Genomic DNA, 24,267 nt, shown 5'->3' with positions numbered 1-24,267 from the left:
CAACAATCCTTGGTTTGTTCTTTATAGTTAAGAATCTTGGGGTGTCTGAGTGGCCCAGTCACTAAGCATCTGACTCTTCATATCAGTTCAGGTCATGACCTCAGTGTCGTGAAACTGAGTGTTGTTTTGGGCTCTGAGCTGAGCATGGAGCATGCTTAAGATCTCTCTCCTTGGGGCACCTGGGTGGCTCAGTGGGTTAAGCCACTGCCTTTGGCTCAGGTCATGATCTCAGGGTCCTGGGATCGAGTCCTGCATCGGGCTCTCTGCTCAGCAGGGAGCCTGCTTCCCTCTCTCTCTCTGCCTGCCTCTCTGCCTACTTGTGATCTCTGTCAAATAAATAAATAAAATTAAAAAAAAAAAATCTCTCTCCTTTCTTCTTCCTCTGCCCCCGCCTTGTTTCTCTCCAAAAAAAGCAGGGGTGTGGGTGTCTGATTTATGGTTTTCCTCTCTTTTTTCCCCCTATGTTCACCTTTTTTGTTCTTAAATTCTACATGAGTTAAATCTTATGATATTTGTCCTTTTCTGACTGACTTATTTCATTAAATATTATACTCTCTAGCTCTATCCATGTTGTTGCAAATGGCAAGATTTCATTCTTTCTTATGGCTGAATAATAGTCCAGTGTGTGTGTGTGTGTGTGTGTGTGTGTGTGTGTAAAATCACATCTTTTTCATTCATTCATCTATCATTGGACATTTAGGCTGGTCCATAGTTCGACTATTCTGAGTATTGCTGAAACAAACGTAAGGGGGCATGTATCTATTTGAGTTAGTATTTTTGTATTTTGGGGATAAATATTCAGTGGTGCAATTACTGGATCATAGGGTAGTTCTAATTTTAATTTTTTGAGGAACCTCTATACTGTCTTCCAAAGTGGCTGTAAGAATTTACAACCCCACCAACAATGTACAGGGGTTTCTTTTTCTCCACATCCTCACTAACACTTGTGTTTTCTTATGTTTTTTATTTTAGCCATTCAGATAGGCATGATGTGATAACTCATTGTAGTTTTGATTTGCATTTCCCTGATGATGACTGATGCTGAGCTTCTTTTTATGTGTTTGTTGGCCATCTGCATGTCTTCTTTGGAGAACTGTATGTTCATGTCTTTTGCCCATTCTTTCTTGGATAAGTTGTGTTTTGTTTTTTGTTGTTGTTGTTTTATAATGCTGAGTTGTATGAGTTCTCTATATATTTTGGATAGTAACCCCTAATCAGATACATCATTTGCAAATATATTCTCTCATTCTCTCTTAGTTTTCTTGATAGTTTCCTTTGCTATACTGAAACTTTTTATTTTGATGTAGCCCCAATAGTTTGTTTTTGCTTTTATTTCTCTTGCCTCATATATCTAGAAAAATGTTGCTATGCCCAATGTTAGAGATTACTGCCAGCACTCTCTTCAAAGATTTTGAAGGTTTCTTGTCTCACACTTAGGTCTTTAATCCATTTTTAATTTACTTTTGTGTATGGTGAAAGAGAGTGGTCCAGTTTCATTCTTTTCCATGTATCTGTCCAGTTTTCCCAGCACCATTTGTTGAGGAGACTGTCATTTTCTGGGTTTTTTATTCTATTCCATTGATCTATGTGTATATTTTTATTCCAGTATCATACTGTTTAGTTACTACTGCTTTGCAACATTACTTGAAATCTGAAATTGTGATACATCCACCTTTTTCTTTTTCAAGATTGCTTTGGCTATTCAAGGTCTTCTGTAGACCCATACAAATTTAGGATTATTTTTTCTAATCCTGTTGAAAATGCCATTGGTGTGATAGGGATTGCATTAAATCTGTAGACTGCTTTGGATAATATAGACATTTTAACAATATTTGTTCTTCCCATCCATAAGCAGGGCGTGTCTTTTCATTTCTCTTTGTAGGTTTGAGTTTCTTTCATCAGTGTTTTATAGTTTTCAGAGTACAGGTCTTTCACCTCCTTGGTTAAGTTTATTCCTAGGAGTTTTACTGGTTTTGGTGCAATTGTAAATTGGATTGCTTTCTCAATTTCACTTTCTGATGCTTCATTATTAGTGTATAGGAATACAACAGATTTGTGTACATTGATTTTTATATCCTGAAACCTTACTGAATTCATTTATCAGTTCTAATAGTTTTTTGGTGCCTTCCTTAGGTTTTCCATATATATAATAACATGTCATCTGCAAATACTGAAAGTTTTGCTTCTTCCTTCCAATATGGATGCCCTCTATTCCTTTTTCTTGTCTAATTTCTGTGGCTAGGACTTCCAGTACTAAGTTGAATAAAAGTCATGAGAGGGGACATCCTTGTCTTGTTCCTGACCATAGGGGGAAAACTCTCAGGTTTTCACCATTGGGTATAATGTTGCCTACAGGTTTTTCATATAAGGACTTTGTTATGTTGAAGTATGGTCCCTCTAGACCTACTTTGTTAAGGGGTTTTATCATGAGTGGATGTTGTACTTTGTCAAATGCTTTTTCTACATCTATTGAAATGGTCATATGGCTTTTATCCCTTATTAATATGATGTATCATGTTGATTAATTTGTGATTATTGAACCACCCTTGCAACCCAACAATAAATGTCACTTGATTGTGGTATATGATTTTTTATGTATTGTTGGATTTGGTTTGCTAGTATTTTGTTGGGGATCTTTTCATCTATATTCATGAGAGATATTGGCCTACAGTTTGTTTGTTTTTTGTTTTTGTTTTTGTGGGTTTTTTTTTTTTTTGTGGTGTCTTTGTCTGGTTTTGGTATCAGGGTAATATTGGTTTCATAAAATAAATTTGGAAGTTTTCCTTCCTCTTGTATTTTTTTGACTCATTTGAGAAGACTGAATTTTAACTCTTCTTAAATGTTTGGTAGAATTCACCTGTGAAGCTGTTTAATCCTGGACTTTGTTTTTGGGAGTTTTTTGATTACTGATTTAATTTCATTGCTAATAATTGGTATGTTCAAATTTTCTATTTCTTTCTAGTTGAGTTTTGGAAGGTTACATGTTCCTAGAGATTTCTCCATTTCTTCTAAGTTGTCCAATTTGCTGGCATATAGGTTTCCATAATATTCTGTAAAAAATACCTACATTTCTGTGATGATGTTGTTATTTCTCCTATTTTGTTAGAAATTTTGTATATTTGGGTCATCTCTCTTCTTTTGTAATGAGTCTTGTTAGAAGTTTATCAATTTTATTGATCTTTTCCAAAGAATAAGCTCCTATTTTTATTGGCCTATTCTATTGTTTGTTATGTCTGTGCGGGGAGGGAGGGGCGTGTTGTTGTCTGGTTTGGTTTTGGTTTCTATATCATTTATCTCTGCTCTAATCTTTATTACTTCCTTCCTTTTGGGGCGGGTGGGTTTTATTTGTTCTTCTTTTTCTAGGTCCTTTAGGTGTAAGGTTATGTTGTTTATTTGAGATTTTTCTTGCTTCTTGATTTAGGTCTGTGTTGCTATAAACTTCCCTCTTAGAACCACTTTTATTGCATCCCAAAAGATTTTGGACTGTTGTATTTTCATTTTCATTTGTTTCCATGTAATTTTGTATTTCTTCTTGGATTTCTTGGTTGGCCCATTCATTGTTTAGTGGCATGGTGTTGAACTTCCATGTATTTATGGTCTTTTCAGACTTTTTTTGTGGTTTATATCTAGTTTTATAGCATTGTAGTCAGAAAAGATGCATGGTATGAGCACGATCTTATTTAATTTGTTAGACTTGTTTTGTGGCCTGCTATGTGATCAATTCAGGAAAATGTTCCATTGCATTTGAAAAGAATGGGTATTCTGCTGTTTTAGGATGGAATGTTCTGAATATGTCTGCTAAACCCTTCTGGTTCAGTGTGTCATTCAAAGCCACCATTTCCTTGTTGATTTTCTATTTGGATGATCTGTCCACCAGTATAAGTGGGGTGTTAAAGTTCCCTACTATTATTGAATTACTATTGATTATTTCTTTTATGTTTGTTATTAACTGCTTTATGTGTTTGGGTGCTCCCATTTTGGACATATAAATATTTACAATTATTATAACTTCTTGTTGGATTGTGTTCTTTTTTATCTCTTCTTACAGTCTTTGTCTTAAAGTCTATTTGGGGGACATGTGGGTGGCTCAGTCAGTTAAGCCTCCAACTCTTGGTTTTGGCTCAGGTCATGATCTCAGGAGTTAGGGATCAAGCTCCACATCAGGGTCCTCACTAAGTGGGAGTCTGCTTCTCTACCTCTTTCTCCCATTCCTTCTGCTTCTCCCTGGCTCTCTCTCTAAAATAAATAAATAAATGTTTAAAAATTAGTAAATAAATAAAAGTCAATTTTGTCCAATATAAGTATAAGAGACCTTAGCTCTCTTTTGGCATCCATTTGTGTGATAAACATTTTTTATCCCCTCATTTTCAATGTGAATGTGTCTGCAGGTCTGAAATGAGTCCCTTGCAGGCAGCATAGAAAAGGGTCTTGTCTTATTATTCATTCTGTCACCCTATCTTTTGATTGGAGCACTTAACCCATTTACATTCAAAGTAATTATTAATAAATAAGTATTTATTGCCATTTAGTTACTTACTTCATGGTTGTTTCTACAGATTTTCTCTGATCCTTTCTTTTGCTCTCTTTCATGGTTTGTTGGCTTTCTTTAATGACATATTGTATTCCTTTCTCTTTATTCTTTGCATATTTATGAGTGGTTTTTCATTTGTGGTGACCATTGGGTTTGTTTAAAATATCTTCTGCAATCTATATTCAGTTATTGGCCATTTAAGTTTAAACCCATTCTTTATTCCTCTCCCTCCCACATTTTAAGTATATGGTTTCATATCTTACATCTTTTTATTTTATGAATCCCATTATTAATTTTTGTGAAAATACTTACTTCTACTGTTTTTGTGTTTTTTACTTTTCATACTATCACTTATGGTCTTTTTCCACTCAAAGAGTCCCCCTTAATATCTATTGTACAGCTGATAGCCCTACAATAAAATTGACCCTACAGTTCTAGTGGTCATGAAATCCTTTAGTTTTTGTTTGTCTGAGAAATTCTTTTATCCCTTTTTCTATTCTGGATAATAGCCTTGCTGGCTATCAGGTATCCTTGGCTACAGATTTTACCCTTTCAGTACTTTGAATATATATAATACCATTCCCTTCTTGGCCCCACCATTTTTAAGATATGAGTTTATAGGTAGAAACTGGCACCTTTCTTTATCAATTTAATTTGAATTTTTGATATTATAATTATTTTATTCAAATATCAGAATGACCCCTCATTTTAGTCATCAGCCTTAGCATTTTAATTTTTAAATTATCTATGTCCAAATATGGCATGTATTATATATATATATATGTTAATATTTAATTATTGTCAAAGATTTGTACATATGTTTTAAGTTACCAGCTTTAGGTTTAGTTGCCAAATTTTAATTGTCAACTTAAAAAAACCTAATGTGTATTCTATCTCTTAATCATAGAAAAAGAGATATTTAAAAATTCCAGAAAGGACTGAATTTTTTGCTCTTTATAGATAATTGGTCTGGGATCAGTTCTGTTTTTTGATTCCTTCTACCACAGCCTCATTTTTATTTAGTCGTGAGTTTATTTAGTCAATCCCAGCATAGAAATTGCCAAGTGCTTACAAAAGTTATATACTTTTCTTGCTGTAAAAAGGTAATACTAAAAAAAGAAAGAAAGAAAGAACTACTAAAAAACACTCATTCTACTCTGTATAACATTCCTCTTCCATTTTCAGAAACTCTACTTTGCATTTCCATGACCTCTTCCAGATAGGGGACATGCTGACAAGCTCAAATCTATTATTCACTGATCATAAGATACTGGAATCTTCATAAGTCAAATGTTATACCATGCCCAGAAGAAACTCACATCTAGATTTCTTTACATTCCAAAAACTAAACTTCTGCTTTCATTATCTAGCAGTGTTGTTGCAGATTTCAACCTGATGTCATCCTTTAATGTTACCTATAAAATCTTTTCTCTTTCAACAGGATAATTGCTTCTTATAAATTCAGGCAGGAAGTGGCACCCTGATTCTTATACCAACTCCCACTTCTGGACTATGAAATTTTGATTATGTTATAATGGTTTTGCTAATAAAACATATAAGGGGCAAGTAGAAATAGCATTTACCATGTTTACTTACATAATTGTAAGCAATTATATCAGGAAAATGGTTAATGAATGGCTCTTCCACCTGAAATCTGCCATGAGAATTATACCTGGGTGGCTTCCCAAGTGCCTATCTCCAGAAAGAGAATATAATGAGTTTTGCTATGTCTTGGAATTGAGGAGTTCAGAGCCACTAAAGGTTAGCCCTTATTGTCCTCCACATAAAGGACCAGTTAGAACTGCCCTCCTCTACCTGACAATGCAATAAAGGAAAGGTTTATTTATTACATTTGCAAGTGTATTTGTAGGGTGTGCTGCTTAAATACCCATATTCTTCTCACTACCAAAAAAAAAAGTTCCTTCACCAAATAGGTCAGGAGACTGGTACTGATTTGACTGCTTTCTTAGTCTGGATTTTATTAAAACTGTAAATACGTTAGCCTCTTGTCAAAGCAAAGGGAGTGATGATTCAGAAACATTTGTGGTAATAGGGGAGGGTAGGGAATATCCTAGACATTTGATGTTTATTTGTTATCCCTAGATAAAGAACGTAAAGAGTATTTGTTCTAATGGGGCCAGAAAACAATGTTAACCTATTTACATTAAAATTAAAACTAATAGTATGTACTGATAGAGAAGTAAAATGTGTAGTTAAGTGCTCAGGTAAGAGTAAGTCCCCATGCTCTTACCTATGGGCTACAAGTGCTAATAAAAACCAAAGACATAAGAAGAAAAAGAAAATTTCACTTAACCTAAAGCTGCAGTTGTTCCTACTGAATAATCTACAGAAAAATAATAAAATGGACTGCTTTTGTTTTTGTTTTTGTTTTTTCCCTTTCAAGTTTATTTGAAGGCTGAGGTAAGACAGTGTAATATTTGAATCAACAGGTACTTGAAATACGGAGGAAAGTGAAAAGATCTAAAAAGCCACATTTGGATAGTCCCTTCTATTAATAATTACCACAATATAACTTACTTAGTTGATTTTTTTTAAGACTACATTCATTTACTTGACAGAGAGAGATCACAAGTAGACAGAAAGGCAGGCAGAGAGAGAGAGAGAGAGGGAGAGAGGGAAGCAGGCTCCCTGCTGAGCAGAGCCAGCTGCGGGACTTGATCCCAGGACCCCCAGATCATGACCTGAGCCAAAGGCAGCAGCTTAAACCACTGAGCCACCCAGGCACCCCTACTTAGTTGATTTTAATGAAGACATTTTAATTTGATTTGGCCTTGACTTCTAGATTTTGATATATGCACCTATTTCACTAATATAAGTAATATTGTAAAGACTTCATTTTTTATACCTATATATAATTATTTACTTATATATTTATACTTTGTATATATACAAAGTATAAATTATATATCTTTATAATTTATAATTTATTATTACCCATATACTTGCATATATAATTTACTTATTTAAATTTATATATATAATATAATTTATATATAAATGATTATGTATTATAATAATTTCATTTCTCACAACTACCACTTGACTATCTGCTTTCTAAGTATGCTAGCACAGAGAAAAATCAAACCCCAGAGATGTATACAATCAGCATAAAACAAATTATGCTTTCTTTTTTCCTTCCCATGCAGTCATACTCTAGTTTACTTTCCTGCTATCTTTTTATACTCTGGATACCATGGGAATAAAAATAATCATGGACCATGCAGTCAGAAAGTACAGAACACAAGACAAAACACTTAAGATTATAAGGTTTGGGTCAGAAATATTCATCCCTTGTGGCTTTTCCTATCTCCTAACATTCCCATGATATCATTCACTATAGAGTTCATCTACCCAGATTTTCATCTAAACTCAACAGCTCAAACATCAATGGCAAAACAAAAATAAAACCACCACAGTCTTTTCAATCACAATCAAACCTGTTTCGTTTAGTGTTGCTGATATGGCAGTAGAAATACTTTCTTCTAAAAGCATTAACATACACATGAAAATAGATCATTGTACCCAAAGATTTGCAGAAGTTATCCACTTTTTGTTTCTACTCTCACCGAACCTTCTACATCACATGCATCCTCATGCCACTCTCTCTGTACCTTCCTGTATTGGCTAATGCCATCAGCATCCTCTTGAAGACTGAGGCTCCAACCTCACCAAATGAGTTATTGTGGTTTTTTCCTATCATAAATTCTGTCTGCATTCCATTTTTATCTTTCCTGCTGAAGTCCAAGCTCCCATTATCACCCGCATCTGAACTATAATAACAACCATGCGTTAGTCTTTATGTTTCTAATTTCTCCCCTTCTGATTCAGCCTGTGTTCTGCTATCACCAGTTGTGTCCTTAAAACAACAGCTTATAGATTCCCTTTTCAAAATTCTTTCATGGTTTTCCCTTAAATACAGAATAAAATACAATCTTCTCAACCTGGAATTCAAAGCCTTCTACAACATGGATTCCATTTTCTTAACAACTTTAACAACTATTTGTAACTAGAGACACAATGGACACACACACATACCATTCTCTTATCATTCCTTCAGTCTGCACTTCACTGTATGGCTTTCATTAAGCTATTATCTCAACTAGAAAGTTCCTCTCTCTCTCCTAACCCCTCTCCCTTCCTTAATATCTGGTTCAAATGCTTTTTCTCTTATCCATTAATTCAAATAAATCTTTTTCTTGTATTTCCATTATACGTCATTTGTAGTTCTGAGATGCCTAAATTATAACCATTACCACTATTTCTGCTTCTATCCCTTCGCTTGCTAACCCATGAGGAGATGGAAAAATACCAGCAGACTTTCTATAGATACTCTGTAACCACACATTCCCCCTCCCAGAATTGAACCTGACAGAATGGCTGCTCCCGGACCCCTCCCCCAGCTCTGGGCCAAGAGATAACAGCCATCTGATGCCAGAGAAACCACCACCCAGAATTGGATGTAACAGAATGACTTTTCCCGGACCCCCCATCCAGCTCTGGGCCGAGAGATAACAACCATCTGGTGCCCCGCGGCTTGACAGGAAGACCCCGGTCAATCCTGAGGTAACACATACCCTAGCGGCACCAACTCAGCAGTTTGAAGAATGACCCTTTGTTTGAAGAGCCCTTTGGCCTAACCAATAATCCGTTCCCAGCCTTTTCCCGCTCTGTAGCGCACCAGTCATATTATAGCATTCCTTTTTGATTTTCCCGCAGTATGTGGTGGTTTGTTACAAGATACTATGATGTATGCTAAGTTCCTGCCTCCCCAAAAATAGTGTATAAAAAGTGTTGTGATCCTGAGTTCAGGACCTCTTAGCATCACTGGCAATGAGTGCGCGGAGGTCCGGGTTCAAACTCGTAATAAACGACCCTTGCTGTTTGGCTTTGACTCTGGACTCTGGTGGTTGTCTTTGGGGGGTCTCAAAATTTGGGCACAACAGTTCTATTTTGATACTGAGCATAATTTTTTTCCTGTAGTGTATATTGGTGCATCCATATACATTATATATGAGTTTTTTAGTTTCTTTAAATTTGGGTACTATCCCATAGTAATCTTGATCATCTGGGGTTCAAAAAATAGTGTTTGTTAATTTCTATTGGAGGATAAGCACCAGATGATGATATTTTCCAAATAAGGAAGACAAGAGAAGAGCTTTATTTTAATTTGTTGATATTGTGGCTGATGGACTTATAAAAATACGACATGGAGGTACAGGAGAGGGCAGAGGTTACATTAATGCAACTGTGGAAATACTTAGAAAAAAGAGAGGTCCCTAATTATTTGACTTTTTATATGAATTTTTTTTTCAATAAAGTATAACTGAGTCCATTTATTATTCCTTTCCATGTAAGGCAGAAAAAATATGAAGCACGTCACAATTATGGATAGAATGGATCTAAAATCTCAAGCTGAGGATGAATATTCAACAAACACATGATTTCTTATTATACTTCTACTTACAGGAGTCAGTTCTGAAAAAACGCTATTTCTGGCTCAGTCAGTTAAGCATTTGACTCTTTTTCAGATCAGGTTATGATCTCCAGGTTGTTAGATTCTCTCTCCCTCTGCCTCTAAAAAAAAAAAAAAAAAAAAAAAAAAAAAAAGATATTTCTTCAATTTCTTTCATGTATGTGTTTTCAGTTATTAAGGGTTCTTAATAGATAAACCAGGGTTGAATTCTTGAATATTTGAATACTAGTCGTCCTTCCATTCACAGCTAAAAATTCAATTTCCAAAAACCTCTTCATGTTTAACCCCTCTGGATGAACCATAAAGTTTATTCAACTTAATGAAAAATATGATTTTCTAGAATCAGAAAGTTAGATAATGATTAATTCACTAATTTTAGAGAATTTGGTGTTTATTTGAAACATATGTTTCTTAACTGTGATTAACAGGGACAATTTTATTCATTTCAAAAATGAAAATCATACAGTCACAAGAACAGGGAACACTCTAAGCATTATTACCACACAATGAATCATCATAGCACATCCAGCCTCAAAACAGCTTTGGAATTTTAAGAATCTAGGTTACTTGCTTGATATCAAAGAACAAATTCAGTTTTACCTGTTACTATAATTCAGAATCTAACTAAGTGTTCTTGTTATTATATCTAATGGAGGTCCCATATTTTGGAGAATATATGTTCTGAATTTTTATTTTTTGGTAGGGGGTTGGAGGGGGGTCGGCTGTAGTTTGGCCCAAAATTGCATGACTCAGTCTCTTAAGGAGTTGCAGTTGAATGCACAGACCCTTCACCCATGTAGAGAAAACTAGCCATTGTGCTGTTGGGAGGTATTTTGTCACTTAACAACGTACTGTAAAAGGAAACAAGAAAGTAAATTTTTCATGTCTTTTTTTTCCTTTTAAGTATTTCACTGAGACCTACAAACCATTATATTGTAAATATATCCTTTGTCACATAGCCAATATATTTCTTTTCTATCTCTAACTCCAGTAACTTCCTCTTTGTTAAGAGGACAACATGTTACCAGTGACTTCTGGGTTCTATAATTTATCTGTATGACATTTTGTGGTACAAAGAATTGTCTACAGTCCTTTTCTGCGTCTGATTTAGAGCAAAATAAGCGCTGTATACAATGCGAATTTTAATACCTGTTATTATGAAGGAAATAGAAATGAATACAAAAGCTGGTAATTTTTCAAAATAAGAAATTGAATTGATCTCAAAGTAGAATAAGGGAGTTAGAATTATCAACTCCATATTTAAAAAGCAATGAAAAAGCAATGATAATCTAAGACAATATTTGTACTGTTGCTTTATCAACTTTGAGCTTTGGAAAGGAACTGCTAGAGAGCACTGGATTTTGTAAAATGAAACAATACCTCACTAAAAGGGATGTTGAAAGAATTCATTGAGATTACATTTATAAAGCAATATCCTGACACAAGGAATACATAATAAATAGCAGCTTGGAGAAGTAGTAGCAACAGTATCAGAAGATCAGGACACAAAGTGTCATTTTCATCACCTACTATTGGCCTTGAGCATATCACTTAATATGTCTGACCCTCAGAATCTTCATAGATAAAAGTAAATTACAACAATTACTGTACAGACTTCCCCCACATTGTTGTGAAAACAAACGAGAAAATTATGCAGAAGTATCTTGAAAAGTAGAAATATGTCATTATATACATATAATAGTTCATTATCACAACCAGTAAAGAAATAATTTCAATGCATCTTTGGGATATAATCTTTCAGATCATGCTTGCATATCAGAGCAATTAGTAACTCACTGCCTATAGTTCCAGCCAGCTCATGTCAAACAAGGATGCACCCGTAGACACTGAAGCATTTGTAATTTTCTTATCCCTCTTCCTACTGATATTCCTTGTTGTCCGTGGCCCATGACCTACCATAGTGGGTAATCAATGGTAGCTAGAGTTAGGAAACAAGGGCATGGGATATTCTGGAAAACAGAATGGGGTTTCTCAAAAAGCTAAAAATAGAGCTACCCTATGACCCAGCAATTGCACTACTAGGTATTTATCCAAAGGATAGAAACATTGTGATTTGAAGGCACACATGCACCCCAAGGTTTATAGCAGCAATGTTCACAATACCCAAATATGGAAAGAGCCCAGATGATGTCCATCAACAGAGGAATGGATAAAGAAGATGTGATGTGTGTGTGTGTGTGTGTGTAGAGAGAGAGAGCGAGAGAAAGAGAGAGATAATGGAAGATTATGCAGCCATCAAAAACGAAATCTTGTCATTTGCAACAACATGCATGGAAATAGAGGGTATTATGCTAAGTGAAATAAGTCAGTCAGAGAAAGACAAATACCATAAGATTTCATACTTCTATGTGGAATTAAAGAAACAAAACATTAAAACAGGGGAAGGATGAAAAAATAAAATAAGACAAAATCAGAGAGGGAGACAAACCATGAGACTCTTAACTATAGGAAACCAAAAGGGTTGCTGGAGGGGAGATGGGTGGGGGGATGGGGAAACTGGGTGATGGGCATTAATGAGGGTATTTGATGTAATAAGCACTGGGTGTTATATGCAACTGATGAATCACTGAACTCTACCTCTGAAACTAATAATATACCATATGTTAATTAATTGATTTTAAATAAAATTTTAAAAGGAAAAAAGAAAACAAGGGCATGGGATACATCCTCTCTTTCCTTCTTCTTATTAGAGCCCAGTCATAGACAACATACATAAAGTCAAGATAAAGTACATCAGAGTTGAAGGGAAGAGAAACCTCTGAGAGATTACTGTCTTCCAAGTCTTGACATTGCAGACAATATTAGGGGGAGTTTGTTTTATCCAGGAAATGATTGGTGCTCCATTAAAATTTATTTATTTGATTATCACATTTTATCTGGCCTAAATGAAAATAATTTGCTTTCTCATTCAGGCATGTGCAACTTTTTTTAAAGTTAAATACACAGTGCATAGTATAAAATCAGTTAATCAGATAGATTATAAAGCCATAGAGAGACAGACAGAAAGGGAAAAGAGATAAGAGTTGCAAATGCTTTTAGGTTCTGCTAATATCAATAGATCTCTAAAAATTAGTTAAGACATTAGGAAACAGAGAAATTAGGCCAACTCTTCATTTTCTTTGAAGCCTAATTGGCATGTTCATCTGTGAATTGGGCTTCAGGTTTATAAAGGAGCCATTCACTGATTAGAAATGTTACAGTGGAGTAACTCTACTTCTATGATCCATTGTGGAGCTGCTTATGCATAAAAGTAAGTGCCGCTCTTCACCTTAAACATAAATAATTATACTCTAACTATAAGGTAGGAGGAATACATAATAGTATGTTGCTATTGTATTATTAAACAGTCATTAAAAGTTATTCTATTTATATAATTACATGCTAGATGAGAACATTCATTTTATAATGTGCCTACATAAAAAAAAAATTAAGTATTTTTAAAAGTATCAACATTTTAAAATAATGCCCTACCAGGAAGAATTGAAAATAGCAACGAAACCATGTCAAGCCTGATCAGATACTCAAGGCTAAAAATGATGAATGTGACTATGAATTAAAATTTCTACAAGACTAAACTTAGACCGATATCTACTTTGATCCAAAAATGTTCCTGGGATAAGGCTGGATGCTTGATAGACAATCATGAAAGAATCTAAGGCTTTTTTAGACATGAACATAAAAGGAGCTCAATGCTAACTACTCAGTATTATATATATCTGCCTTATTATTCAGACTCAAGCAAGGTATTAATAGAATCCACAATTGAACCAAAAGTGAGATGAATTGAAAAGTTTAATTGACCCTGAAGTTCAGAAGAGTTGACCAGAATTTTGAGAGAAACTTTTTAAATTGTCATTATCAAGTAAATGTGATATATTCTGATCTGAGAAAACCCCTATCTGATCTCTAGTAAAGCCTCTCCTCATGTAAAGCCTTGCTTTAAAAATTATATTTATGAGAATTGAAACGTGGTTGATGAATAAAACATTTTAAGAATACAGAAAATAAGGGACAGCCTCTCTCTTTTCAGCTGACCTTGTTGGTAAGGAATAGCCTCAGATTAAAACACAAAAGTAAAATTGTCAATATAAAAAATAAAATAGTATGTATTTTAACAAGGTTATTGTAAAAGGAAATGAATGGAAGCAGGAAGTTCCATAGTCAAATTCACTAAAATTATACTACTTTTCTATTTGAACAAGTTAGGTATGCTCAGTTAACTGATTTACTTCAAAACTGTCTGAAAGAAAATCAAGTTTGGTCTGGCAATCCTAATGCTACTGTTTTTCAAATCTGAAACGTACACTTGTTTCCACCTGCAGCAGGGGACCTGGGTGATGTATTGGCACATGTACTAGATGTAAACACAACATAGAATCTTATATATGAAGGAAGCCTGAATGCTCCTTATTGTGTCCTGAGGAATAGTTTAGCAGACTACAGGAGATCACATTACCCAAGAAAGGTGACTGCAGGATCTTGGTTATCATTCTAGCATTCTCCTACTCCAGCCCCCAGTCCAATCTCATTGTACTTGACCCTGGGCCTATTTTTCCTCATTGGAAAAGTCCAATGACAGGCAAAAGTCAATACCAGAAATAAGAGATTTAAAAATAAATGACCAAGCATTCTATTCTATCTGCATTCCACCTAAATTAATAAGGTAATATTTCACTTTCAGCATCAAAAACTAATAGAGAAGCTTTTATCTCTATCAGAAGCATGACAAAGTTGTCTTTAGATTTTTAGATTTATATTATTAATGCTCATTTGTCCTTGGTCAACTGCATATCAGGGTTGGCTGCATATTAGTTGGGAGGAATGGAGCATTGAAATCACCAGAATGAGGGCTTAAAGTGATGTAACTTTTACAGAAATACAGCCAAATCAATAATTTATGTGCAAGATGAAATTCCATGTTAATAAGATACTACATTGTACTGCATTTAAAACACATCATCTTTTCCTCCCAAAGTTTAGAAACACAAATACATACACACTTATTGTTGGAAAAAAAGGCGGAAAGGTAAATCACTTACTTTTTGGAACAAAACAAATAATCAATAAAGAAATTAAGTACATATACTATTTTATGGAACTCATATCTTGTCAGGAGGGGAATGGCATATACTTAATCGAAGAGGGATTAGAGACACTGGAAAACTAAACTCTAAGGCAGTCAAGATAATGAAAGAACTGGGATTAGAATCTGAATCTTATAAGTGTAACCACGTTTCCTTTATACTAGATTAGGTTCTCTTCAGAAAGTATTATTTCAAGTTGATAGGACAGTATTTTTAAGTTGTATCTCTCCTTTACTTAGATAAAGTAATGCCCTCTAGTGGCTCTCTTTAAAATAGCATTAAATTGAATTTAATAAAAGGTCATCTTTACTGTAAAAATGGATACTACATGGTGAACGCTAAAAATTCATCTCACTATCAGGATACAGTCGGAAAAGGATTACTGAATGACAAGAATATAAAGCACCACTGCACTTAGAGAAGGGAAAAACTTTAGTATCAAAGTCTAAATCTTTACCCTGATCTACAGTTACCAGTTTGACATATTATATCCATTACTGCCATGAAATTCAAGAAATAACTATTTGGATTGATTGGATTATAAGTAAAAGACAGTAGACTTTTATTCAAAAATCCACTGCCATGCTTTTTTATCATCCAATCTTCAATATTTAGTGCTTACCAGTTCTCCTTTCTCTTGTTGATAACAATTCTACTATTCTCTTTTTAGTCCTTTCTTCTTCTTTATGGAATATTTGATCACATTAACAGTTCCTTCCTTTTATAACCTCTGCACCTGTAAACTCCTTGGCATTTTCTCTCACCTCCCCTCCTTCACACGAGAACCAAACTCCCTGATTTTTCTTCTCCATATCTGAAGTACTTCCATCTCCAAATACCCGAATTCTACATTCATTCAGGACTTATCCTAATGCCATCTTCCTTTTTTTTTTTTTTAATTATGTTATGTTAGTTACCACACAGTACATCATTAGGTTTTGAGGTAGTGTTCCAGGATTCATTGTTTGCATATAATACCTAGTGCTCCAGGGCGCCTGGGTGGCTCAGTGGGTTAAGCCTCTGCCTTCAGTTCAGGTCAGGATCTCAGGGTCCTAGGATCAAGTCCTGCATAGGGCTCTCTGCTCAGCAGGGAGCCTGCTTCCTCCTCTCTCACTCTCTCTCTCTCTCTCTCTCTCTCTCTCTCTGCTTGCTTCTCTGCCTACTTGGGATCTCTGTCAAATAAATTTTTTTTTAAAAATTTAAAAAAAAAACCTAGTTCTCCATGCAATCCATGCCTTCGTTAATGCCCAGTGATCCATGCAATCCTTGCCTTCGTTAATGCCCAACCCTCTCCCCTCTAAAATCCTCAATTCATTTCTAAGAATCCATAGTCTCTCACGGTTCCTCTCTCCCTCTGATTTGCCTCCTTCATTTTTCCCTTCCTTCTCCTAATGTTCTCCATGATATTCCTTTTGTTCCACAAATAAGTGAAACCATGTGATAATTGACTTTGCTTATTTCACTTCACATATTTCACTTCTCTTCCAGCACCCATGTTGATGCAAAAGCTGGGTATTCATTCTTTCTGATGGCTTAGTAATATTCCATTGTATATATGGACCACACCTTCTTTATCTATTCCATCTGTTGAAGAGCATCTCTGCTCTTTCCACAGTTTGGCTATTATGGACATTGCTGCTATGAATATTAGGGTGCATATGGCCTCTGTTTCACTACATCTGTAACTTAGTGGTAAATACCCAGTGGTGCAATTAAACAGTCATAGGCTAGCTCTATTTTTAATTTTTTGAGGAAACTCCACACTGTTTTCCAAAGTGGCCATACCAATTTGCATTCCCATCAACTGTGTAGGAGTGTTCCCCTTTCTCCACAGTCTTTCCAACATTTATTGTTCCTTGCCTTTTCAATTTTTACCATTCTAACTGGTGTAAGGTGGTAATCTCAATGTGGTTTTGATTTGAATTTTCCTGATAACTAATGATGCTCAACATTTTTTCATGTGTCTGTTAGCCATTTGTTTATCTTCTTTGGAGAAGTGTTTAATCATGTCTTCTGCACATTTTTTGACTTGATTATCTGTTTCTTGGGTGTTGAGTTTGAGAAGTTCATTACAGATCTTGGATATCAGTTCTTTGTCTGTAGTGTCATTTGCAAATATCTTTTCCTATTCTGTGAGTTGCCTCTTTGTTTTGTTGACTGTTTGATTTGCTGTGCAGAAGGTTTTTATTTTGATGAAGTCCCAAAAGTTCATTTTCACTTTTGTTTCCCTTGCCTTTGGAGACGTGTCCTGAAAGATGATGTGGCTGATGTTGAAGAGGTTACTGCCTATGTTCTCCTCTAGGATTTTGATGGATTCTGGTCTCCCATTTAGGTCTTTCATCCATTTTGAGTTTTTCTTTGTGTATGGTGTAAGAAGATGGCCGAGGTTCATTCTTTTGTATATAGCTGTTCAATTTTTTTGAACAGCACCATTTTTTGAAAAGACTGTCTTTTTCCATTAGATATTTTTTCCTGCTTTGTCAAAGATTAGTTGACCATAGACTTGAGAATCTGCATCTGGGCTCTCTATCCTGTTCCATTGGAATATGTGTCTATTTTTGTGCCAGTACCATGTTGTCTTGGTTATTACAGCTTTGTAAGATAGCTTGACATCAGACATCAGACATCAGACAACGTAATGCCCCCAGCTTTGTTTTTCTTATTTGACATTTCCTTAGCAATTTGGGATATTTTCTGGTTCCATACATATTTTAGGATTGTTTGTTCCAGCACTTTGAAAAATGCCAATGAGATTTTGGTCAAGATGGCAATGAAAGTATAGATTGCTCTGGGCAGCATAGACATTTTGTTTTGTTTTGTTTGTTTTGTTTTGTTTTTGTTTTTGTTTTTTCCTTTTTTTATTTTTTTTTATTTTTTTATTTTTTTATTTTTTCAATTTATTTATTTTCAGAAAAACAGTATTCATTATTTTTTTCACCACTCCCAGTGCTCCATGCAATCCGTGCCCTCTATAATACCCACCACCTGGTACCCCAACCTCCCACACCCCCGCCACTTCAAACCCCTCAGATTGTTTTTCAGAGTCCATAGTCTCTCATGATTCACCTCCCCTTCCAATTTACCCCAACTCCCTTCTCCTAACACCCCTTGTCCTCCATGCCTTTTGTTATGCTCCCCAAATAAGTGAAACCATATGATAATTGACTCTCTCTGCTTTACTTATTTCACTCAGCATAATCTCTTCGAGTCCCGTCCATGTTGCTACAAAAGTTGGGTATTCATCATTTCTGATGGAGGCATAATACTCCATAATATATATGGACCACATCTTCCTTATCCATTAGTCCGTTGAAGGGCATCTTGGTTCTTTCCATAGTTTGGCGACCATGGCCATTGCTGCTATAAACATTGGGGTACTGATGGCCCTTCTTTTCATGACATCTGTATCTTTGGGGTAAATACCCAGGAGTGCAATGGCAGGGTCATAGGGAAGTTCTATTTTAATTTCTTGAAAAATCTCCACACTGTTCTCCAAAGAGGCTGCACCAACTTGCATTCCCACCAACAGTTTAAGAGGGTTCCCCTTTCTCCACATCCTCTCCAACACATGTTGTTTCCTTTTTTGTTAATTTTGGCCATTCTAACTGGTGTAAGGTGATATCTCAATGTGGTTTTAATTTGAATCTCCTTGAGGGCTAATGATGATGAACATTTTTTCATGTGACTGATAGCCATTTGTATGTCTTGATTGGAGAAGTGTCTGTTCATATCTTCTTCCCATTTTTTGATATGTTTGCCTGTTTCATGTGTGTTGAGTTTGAGGAGTTCATTATAGATCCTGGATATCAATCTTCTGTCTGTACTGTCATTTGCAAATATCTTCTCCCATTCCGTGGGTTGCCTCTTTGTTTTGTTGGCTGTTTCCTTTGCTATGCAGAAGCTTTTGATTTTGATGAAGTCCCAAAAGTTTATTTTCGCTTTTGTTTCCTTTGCCTTTGGAGACATATCTTAAAAGAAGTTGCTGTGGCTGATATCGAAGAGATTACTGCCTATGTTCTCCTCTAGGAGTCTGATGGATTCCTGTCTCATGTTGAGGTCTTTTATCCATTTTGAATTGATCTTTGTGTACGGTGTAAGAGAATGGTCGAGTTTCATTCTTCTACATATAGCTGTCCAGTTTTCCCAGCACCATTTATTGAAGAGACTGTCTTTTTTCCACTGCATATTTTTTCCTGTTTTGTCAAAGATTAATTGACCATAGAGTTGAGGGTCCATATGTGGGCTCTCTACTCTGTTCCACTGGTCTATGTGTCTGTTTTTACAGCATAGACATTTTAACAATGTTTATTCTTCTGATCCAGGATCATGGAATGTTTTTCTATCTTTTTGTGTCTTCTTTGATTTCTTTCATGAATGTTCTGTAGTTCCTAGACTATGGATCCAATACCTCTTTGATTAGGTTTATTCAAAGGTATCTTACGGTTTTTGGTGCTCTCTCTCGTAAATGGAACTGATTCTCTAATCTTTCTTTCTACAGTTACATTGTTAGTGTATTAGAAAGCAACTGATTTCTGTGCATTGATTTTGTATCCTGCCACCTTACTGAATTGCTATATGAATTTTAGTAATTTGGGGGTGGAGTCTTTTGGGTTTTCGACATAAAATATCATGTCATCTGCAAAGAGAGAGAGTTTGATTTCTTTGCCAATTTGAATATGTTTTATTTCTTTTTGTTGTCTTATTTTTGTGGCTAGGACTTCTAGTACTATGTTGAACAACAGTGGCGAGAGTGGGCATCCTTGTTGTGTTCCCGACCTTAAGAGAAAGGCTCTCAGCTTTTCCTGATTGAGAATGATATCTGCTGTGGGTTTTTCATAGATGGATTTTATGAAATTGAGGAATAGTCCCTCTACCCCTAAACTCTGAAAAGTTTTAATCAGGAACAGATGCTGTATTTTGTCAAATGCTTTTTCTGCATCAACTGAGAGGACCATGTCGTTCTTCTCTTTTCTCTGTCACATTGATTGAGCTGAGAGTGTTGCACCACACTAGTTTTCCAGGGATAAATCCCACCTGGTCATGTTGGATAATCCTTTTAGTGTACTGTTGGATCCTATTAGCTAGGATCTTGGCAAGAATTTTGGCATCCATATTCATCAGAGATATTGATCTGAAATTCTCCTTTTTGATGGGGTCTTTGCCTGGTTTAGGGATCAAGGTCATGCTGGCCTCACAGAAAGAGTTTGAAGCTTTCCTTCTATTTCAGTTTTTTGAAACATCTTCAGGAGAATAGGTATTATTTCTTCTTTGAATATTTGGTAGAGTTCCCCACGTAATCCATCAGGTCCTGGGCTCTTGTTTTGGGGGAGGTTTTTGATCACTGCTTCAATCTTCTTACTAGATACTGGTCTATTCAGGTTGTCAATTTCTTCCTGTTTCAGTCATGGAAGCTCATAGGTTTGCATCCATTTCTTCTAAGTTGCTTAACTTATTGTCATATAGCTGTTGATAATAATTTCTGATAATTGTTTATATTTCCTTGGTGTTGGTCATGATGTCTCCCATATCTTTCCTAATTTTATTAATTCAGGTCCTTCTCTTTTCTTTTGGGTAAGTCTGGCCAGTGATTTATTGATCTTATTAATTCTTTCAAAGAACCAGATTCTAGTTTTATTGCTGTGTTCTACTGTAATTCTGGTTTCTAATTCATTGATCTCTGCTCTAATCCTAATTATTTCCCTTTTTATGCCAGGCTTAGGCTTAATTTGTTTTTAGTTCTCCAGTTTTTTATATGTAAAGATAGTTTCTGTATTTGGGATTTTTCTATTTTTTGAAGTGAGGCTTGGATAGCTATCTATTTTCCCCTTAGAATGGCCTTTGCCATATCCCATGGGTTTTGGACTGATGTGTTCTCATTCTCACTGTTTTTCATAAATTGTTTAAGTTCTTCTTTGATTTCCTGGTTGACCCAAACATTCTTGAGCAAGATGATCTTTAGCTTCCAAGTGTTTGAATTTCTTCCAAACTTTTCCTGTGGTTGAGTTCCAGTTTCAAAGTATTGTCATCTGGGAATATGCAGGTAATAATCTCAATCTTTTGGTATCGCTTGAGACCTGTTTTGTGACCCAGTGTGTGGTCTATTCTGGAGAAAGTTCCATGTGCACTTGAGAAGGATGAGTATACTGTTGTTTTAGGGTGCAATATTCTGCATATATCTATGAGGTCCATCTGGTCCAGTTTGTCATTCAAAACTCTTGTTTTTTGTTGATTTTCTGCTTAGATGATCTATTGCTGAGAATGGAACATTAAGGTCTCCTACATTTTAACATATTATTATCAACATGTCTCTTTATTTTGGTTAACAATTGGCTTACGTAGTTGGCTGCTCCCATTTTGGGTGCATAGATATTTTACAATTGTTAGATCTTCTTGTTGGACAGACACTTAAAGAATGATAAGTGTCCTTCTGTATCTTTGACTACACTCTTTAGCTTAAAATCTTATATGTCTGATATGCAATAGCTACCCATTGGCATGAAAAATAGTTCTCCAACCCTTCACTTTCAGTCTGGATACATCTTTAGGTTCAAAATGGGTCTCTTGTAGACAGTATATGGATGGGTCATGTCTTTTTATCCAATCTGCAACTCTGTGGCATTTTATGGGATCACTTAGGCCATTCACAGTGACAGTGATTTTTTTTTTTTTTAAAGATTTTATTTATTTATTTGACAGACAGAGATCACAAGTAAGCAGAGAGGCAGGCAGAGAGAGAGGAGGAAGCAGGCTCCCTGCTGAGCAGAGAGCCCGATGTGGGGCTCGATCCCAGGACGCTGGGATCATGACCTGAGCTGAAGGCAGAGGCTTTAACCCACTGAGCCACCCAGGCGCCCAGTGACAGTGATTATTGAAAGATGATTTTATGGTCATCATGCTGCTTGTGAAGTCCTTGTTTCTGTAGATTGTCTCTGTAAATTTCTGTACTATATCACTCTTGGGGTCTTTCTCCTTTTATAGAACCCCCCTTAATATTTCTTGCAAAGCCAGTTTTGTGGTCACATATTCTTTCAGTTTTTGCCAGTCTTGGAGGCTCTTTATCTCTCCATCCATTTTAAATGACAGCCTTGCCAGATAAAGTATTCTTGGTTGCACGTTCTTCTCATTTAGTATCCTGAATATGTCTTGCCAGCCCTTTCTGGCTTGCCAGGTCTCTGTGGATAGGTCCATTGTTATTCTGATGTTCCTGCCTCTGTACATAAGGAATATCTTCCCCCTAACTGCCCTTAAGATTGTTACCTTGGTTTTAAGATTCACAAGTTTTACTATTACCTGCCAGAGTGTTGGTTTATTCTCCCTGATTTTGGGAGATGTTCTCTCGGACTCTAGGACACAAATGCTTATTTCATTCCCCAGATTAGGGAAGTCTTCAGCTAGGATTTGCTCAAATATATCTTCTAGTGCCCCCTCTCCGCCCCCTCAGGGATCCCAATAATTCTGACATTGGAATGTTTCATGGCATCATTCATTTCTCTAATTTTGTTTTCATGGATTCTACACTGTTTGTTCCTCTTGTTCCTTCTTTTCTATCAGTTTGTCTTCCAGATCACTAATTTGTTCTTCTGCCTCATTTACCCTAGCCATTAGAGTATCTAGATTAAATTGGATCTCATTGATATTTTAAAGCTCTGCAGATCAGTTCTCACTTCTGCCCTTAAAGAATTTATGTTTTCATTAATGGTTTTCTCCAACCTAGCTATTGTCTGTATAACTGTTACCCTGAAGCCTATTTCTAACAGCTTGCTTATATTCATATCCAGTAGTTCTGTGGCAGAGGTCACAGTCCCTGATTTTTCCTGTGTTCAGGGTTCCTCATCTTAGTCATTCTGTTGAGGGGTGGTTGAGGGAATGTACAGAGATCAAATTATTGACCACAACCCAAGCAAGATGCACCTGTTTTATAGGGACCTTAGAGTTGTTGGCCTCTTGTTCTTCCAGTCTATCTTCTGGGGGAGGGGCCTGCTATGCTGTTATTCAGGCACCCCTGTTTAGGCAGAGTTGCCCTTCCCCCTCTTGGGGGGATGGGCTCAGTGAAAACCAGTTTTGGGGAGGTTTTGTTCTCTGGAGGCTTTCCCTGGAGGCTTTCCACATCTCTTCTGAGAGTCAGAACGAAAGTGACCATATCCAAATCTCTGCCTCAGAATAGAGAGATTGCAGTCTGCTCTTCGTTGAGCTCTCCAGGCCACACCACCTCTGTTTCTATCTGTGTTGTGAAATACCACAGCATCCTGGGTTGTGTGCCCCACAGCAGCACTCCCAGCCCTCACTTCAAGAGCCAGGCATATCTCTGTCCTTTGTGTTTGTAAAAGAACCAGCTGCCCCCAGTTTGCATATGCACCCCCTCAGCTCCAGGTTTCAGTCTGGGGTGCTGCCCTGAAGTCCTTCCCCTGCCACTACTGGTCTGTGAGTCTGTGCCTGGACCCCATCATGGGAAGCCTTTGTGCTCCAGTGGCACAGGATCCTGGAGGCTCCCTCCCCCTCCCATTTATCTTCTGATATCTGCCCTCAGAATCATGGCTCCCCACTTCATACCTTGAAATCAACCACTGGAGATGTTCTGTTGGTATAGATCCGTATCTATCTTCTTATATCTCAGGCTGATTTCATGTGTGCTCATATCCAGCTCAATTCAGGGGACTGGTTTAAATAGGGGCTCCTACTCCTCCACCATCTTGCTCCCCTCTATCCTAGGGCCATCTTCCTAATGAGGTTTTCATTGCCCTTCCTAATTAGTACTCTTCTATTCATTAAATCTTTCATAGACTTCTATACATGACACTTTAAGTATATTTACTACTAAATATACTACTGTTCATTTCCATGAACAGGCACTTGCCCCCAGATGAGTTTCACATATGACCACCACCACCCTGCCACTAAGTGTTTCTGAGTAACCTGGGGTAACAAATCTAGTCACCAACCATGTAACATCTCCTTGTTGGCCCTCACATATGACTTTCCTTCTTTGTATCACCACTGCCATTCTATTTTCCACTAAATACCATAGGAATCCTCTTGAAATTCCATGTCCAGGTGCTGCCTAATATTCCATGCCCAATAGAGAGAATTCTTTAAGCCCAATGTTGTATCATACTCAGATATGGAGACAGCAGAGTAGT

General features: G+C 36.3%; 1 long non-coding RNA gene across 1 annotated transcript in view; it reads right to left on the bottom strand.

Annotated features, from left to right (window-relative positions):
• Nucleotides 1-24,267, bottom strand: part of LOC309864297 — a 316,849-nt gene that overhangs the window by 88,861 nt on the left and 203,721 nt on the right. The window contains exon 6 of the long non-coding RNA XR_014311439.1: nucleotides 10,017-10,126. This is a non-coding gene — a long non-coding RNA (uncharacterized lncRNA). The remainder of the gene's footprint in view (nucleotides 1-10,016; nucleotides 10,127-24,267) is intronic.

The sequence above is a fragment of the Mustela nivalis genome (genome assembly GCF_964662115.1).
Source record: "Mustela nivalis genome assembly, chromosome: 5".
Classification (NCBI taxonomy): Eukaryota; Metazoa; Chordata; class Mammalia; order Carnivora; family Mustelidae; genus Mustela; species Mustela nivalis.
This window is presented reverse-complemented; position numbering and strand designations above follow the sequence as displayed.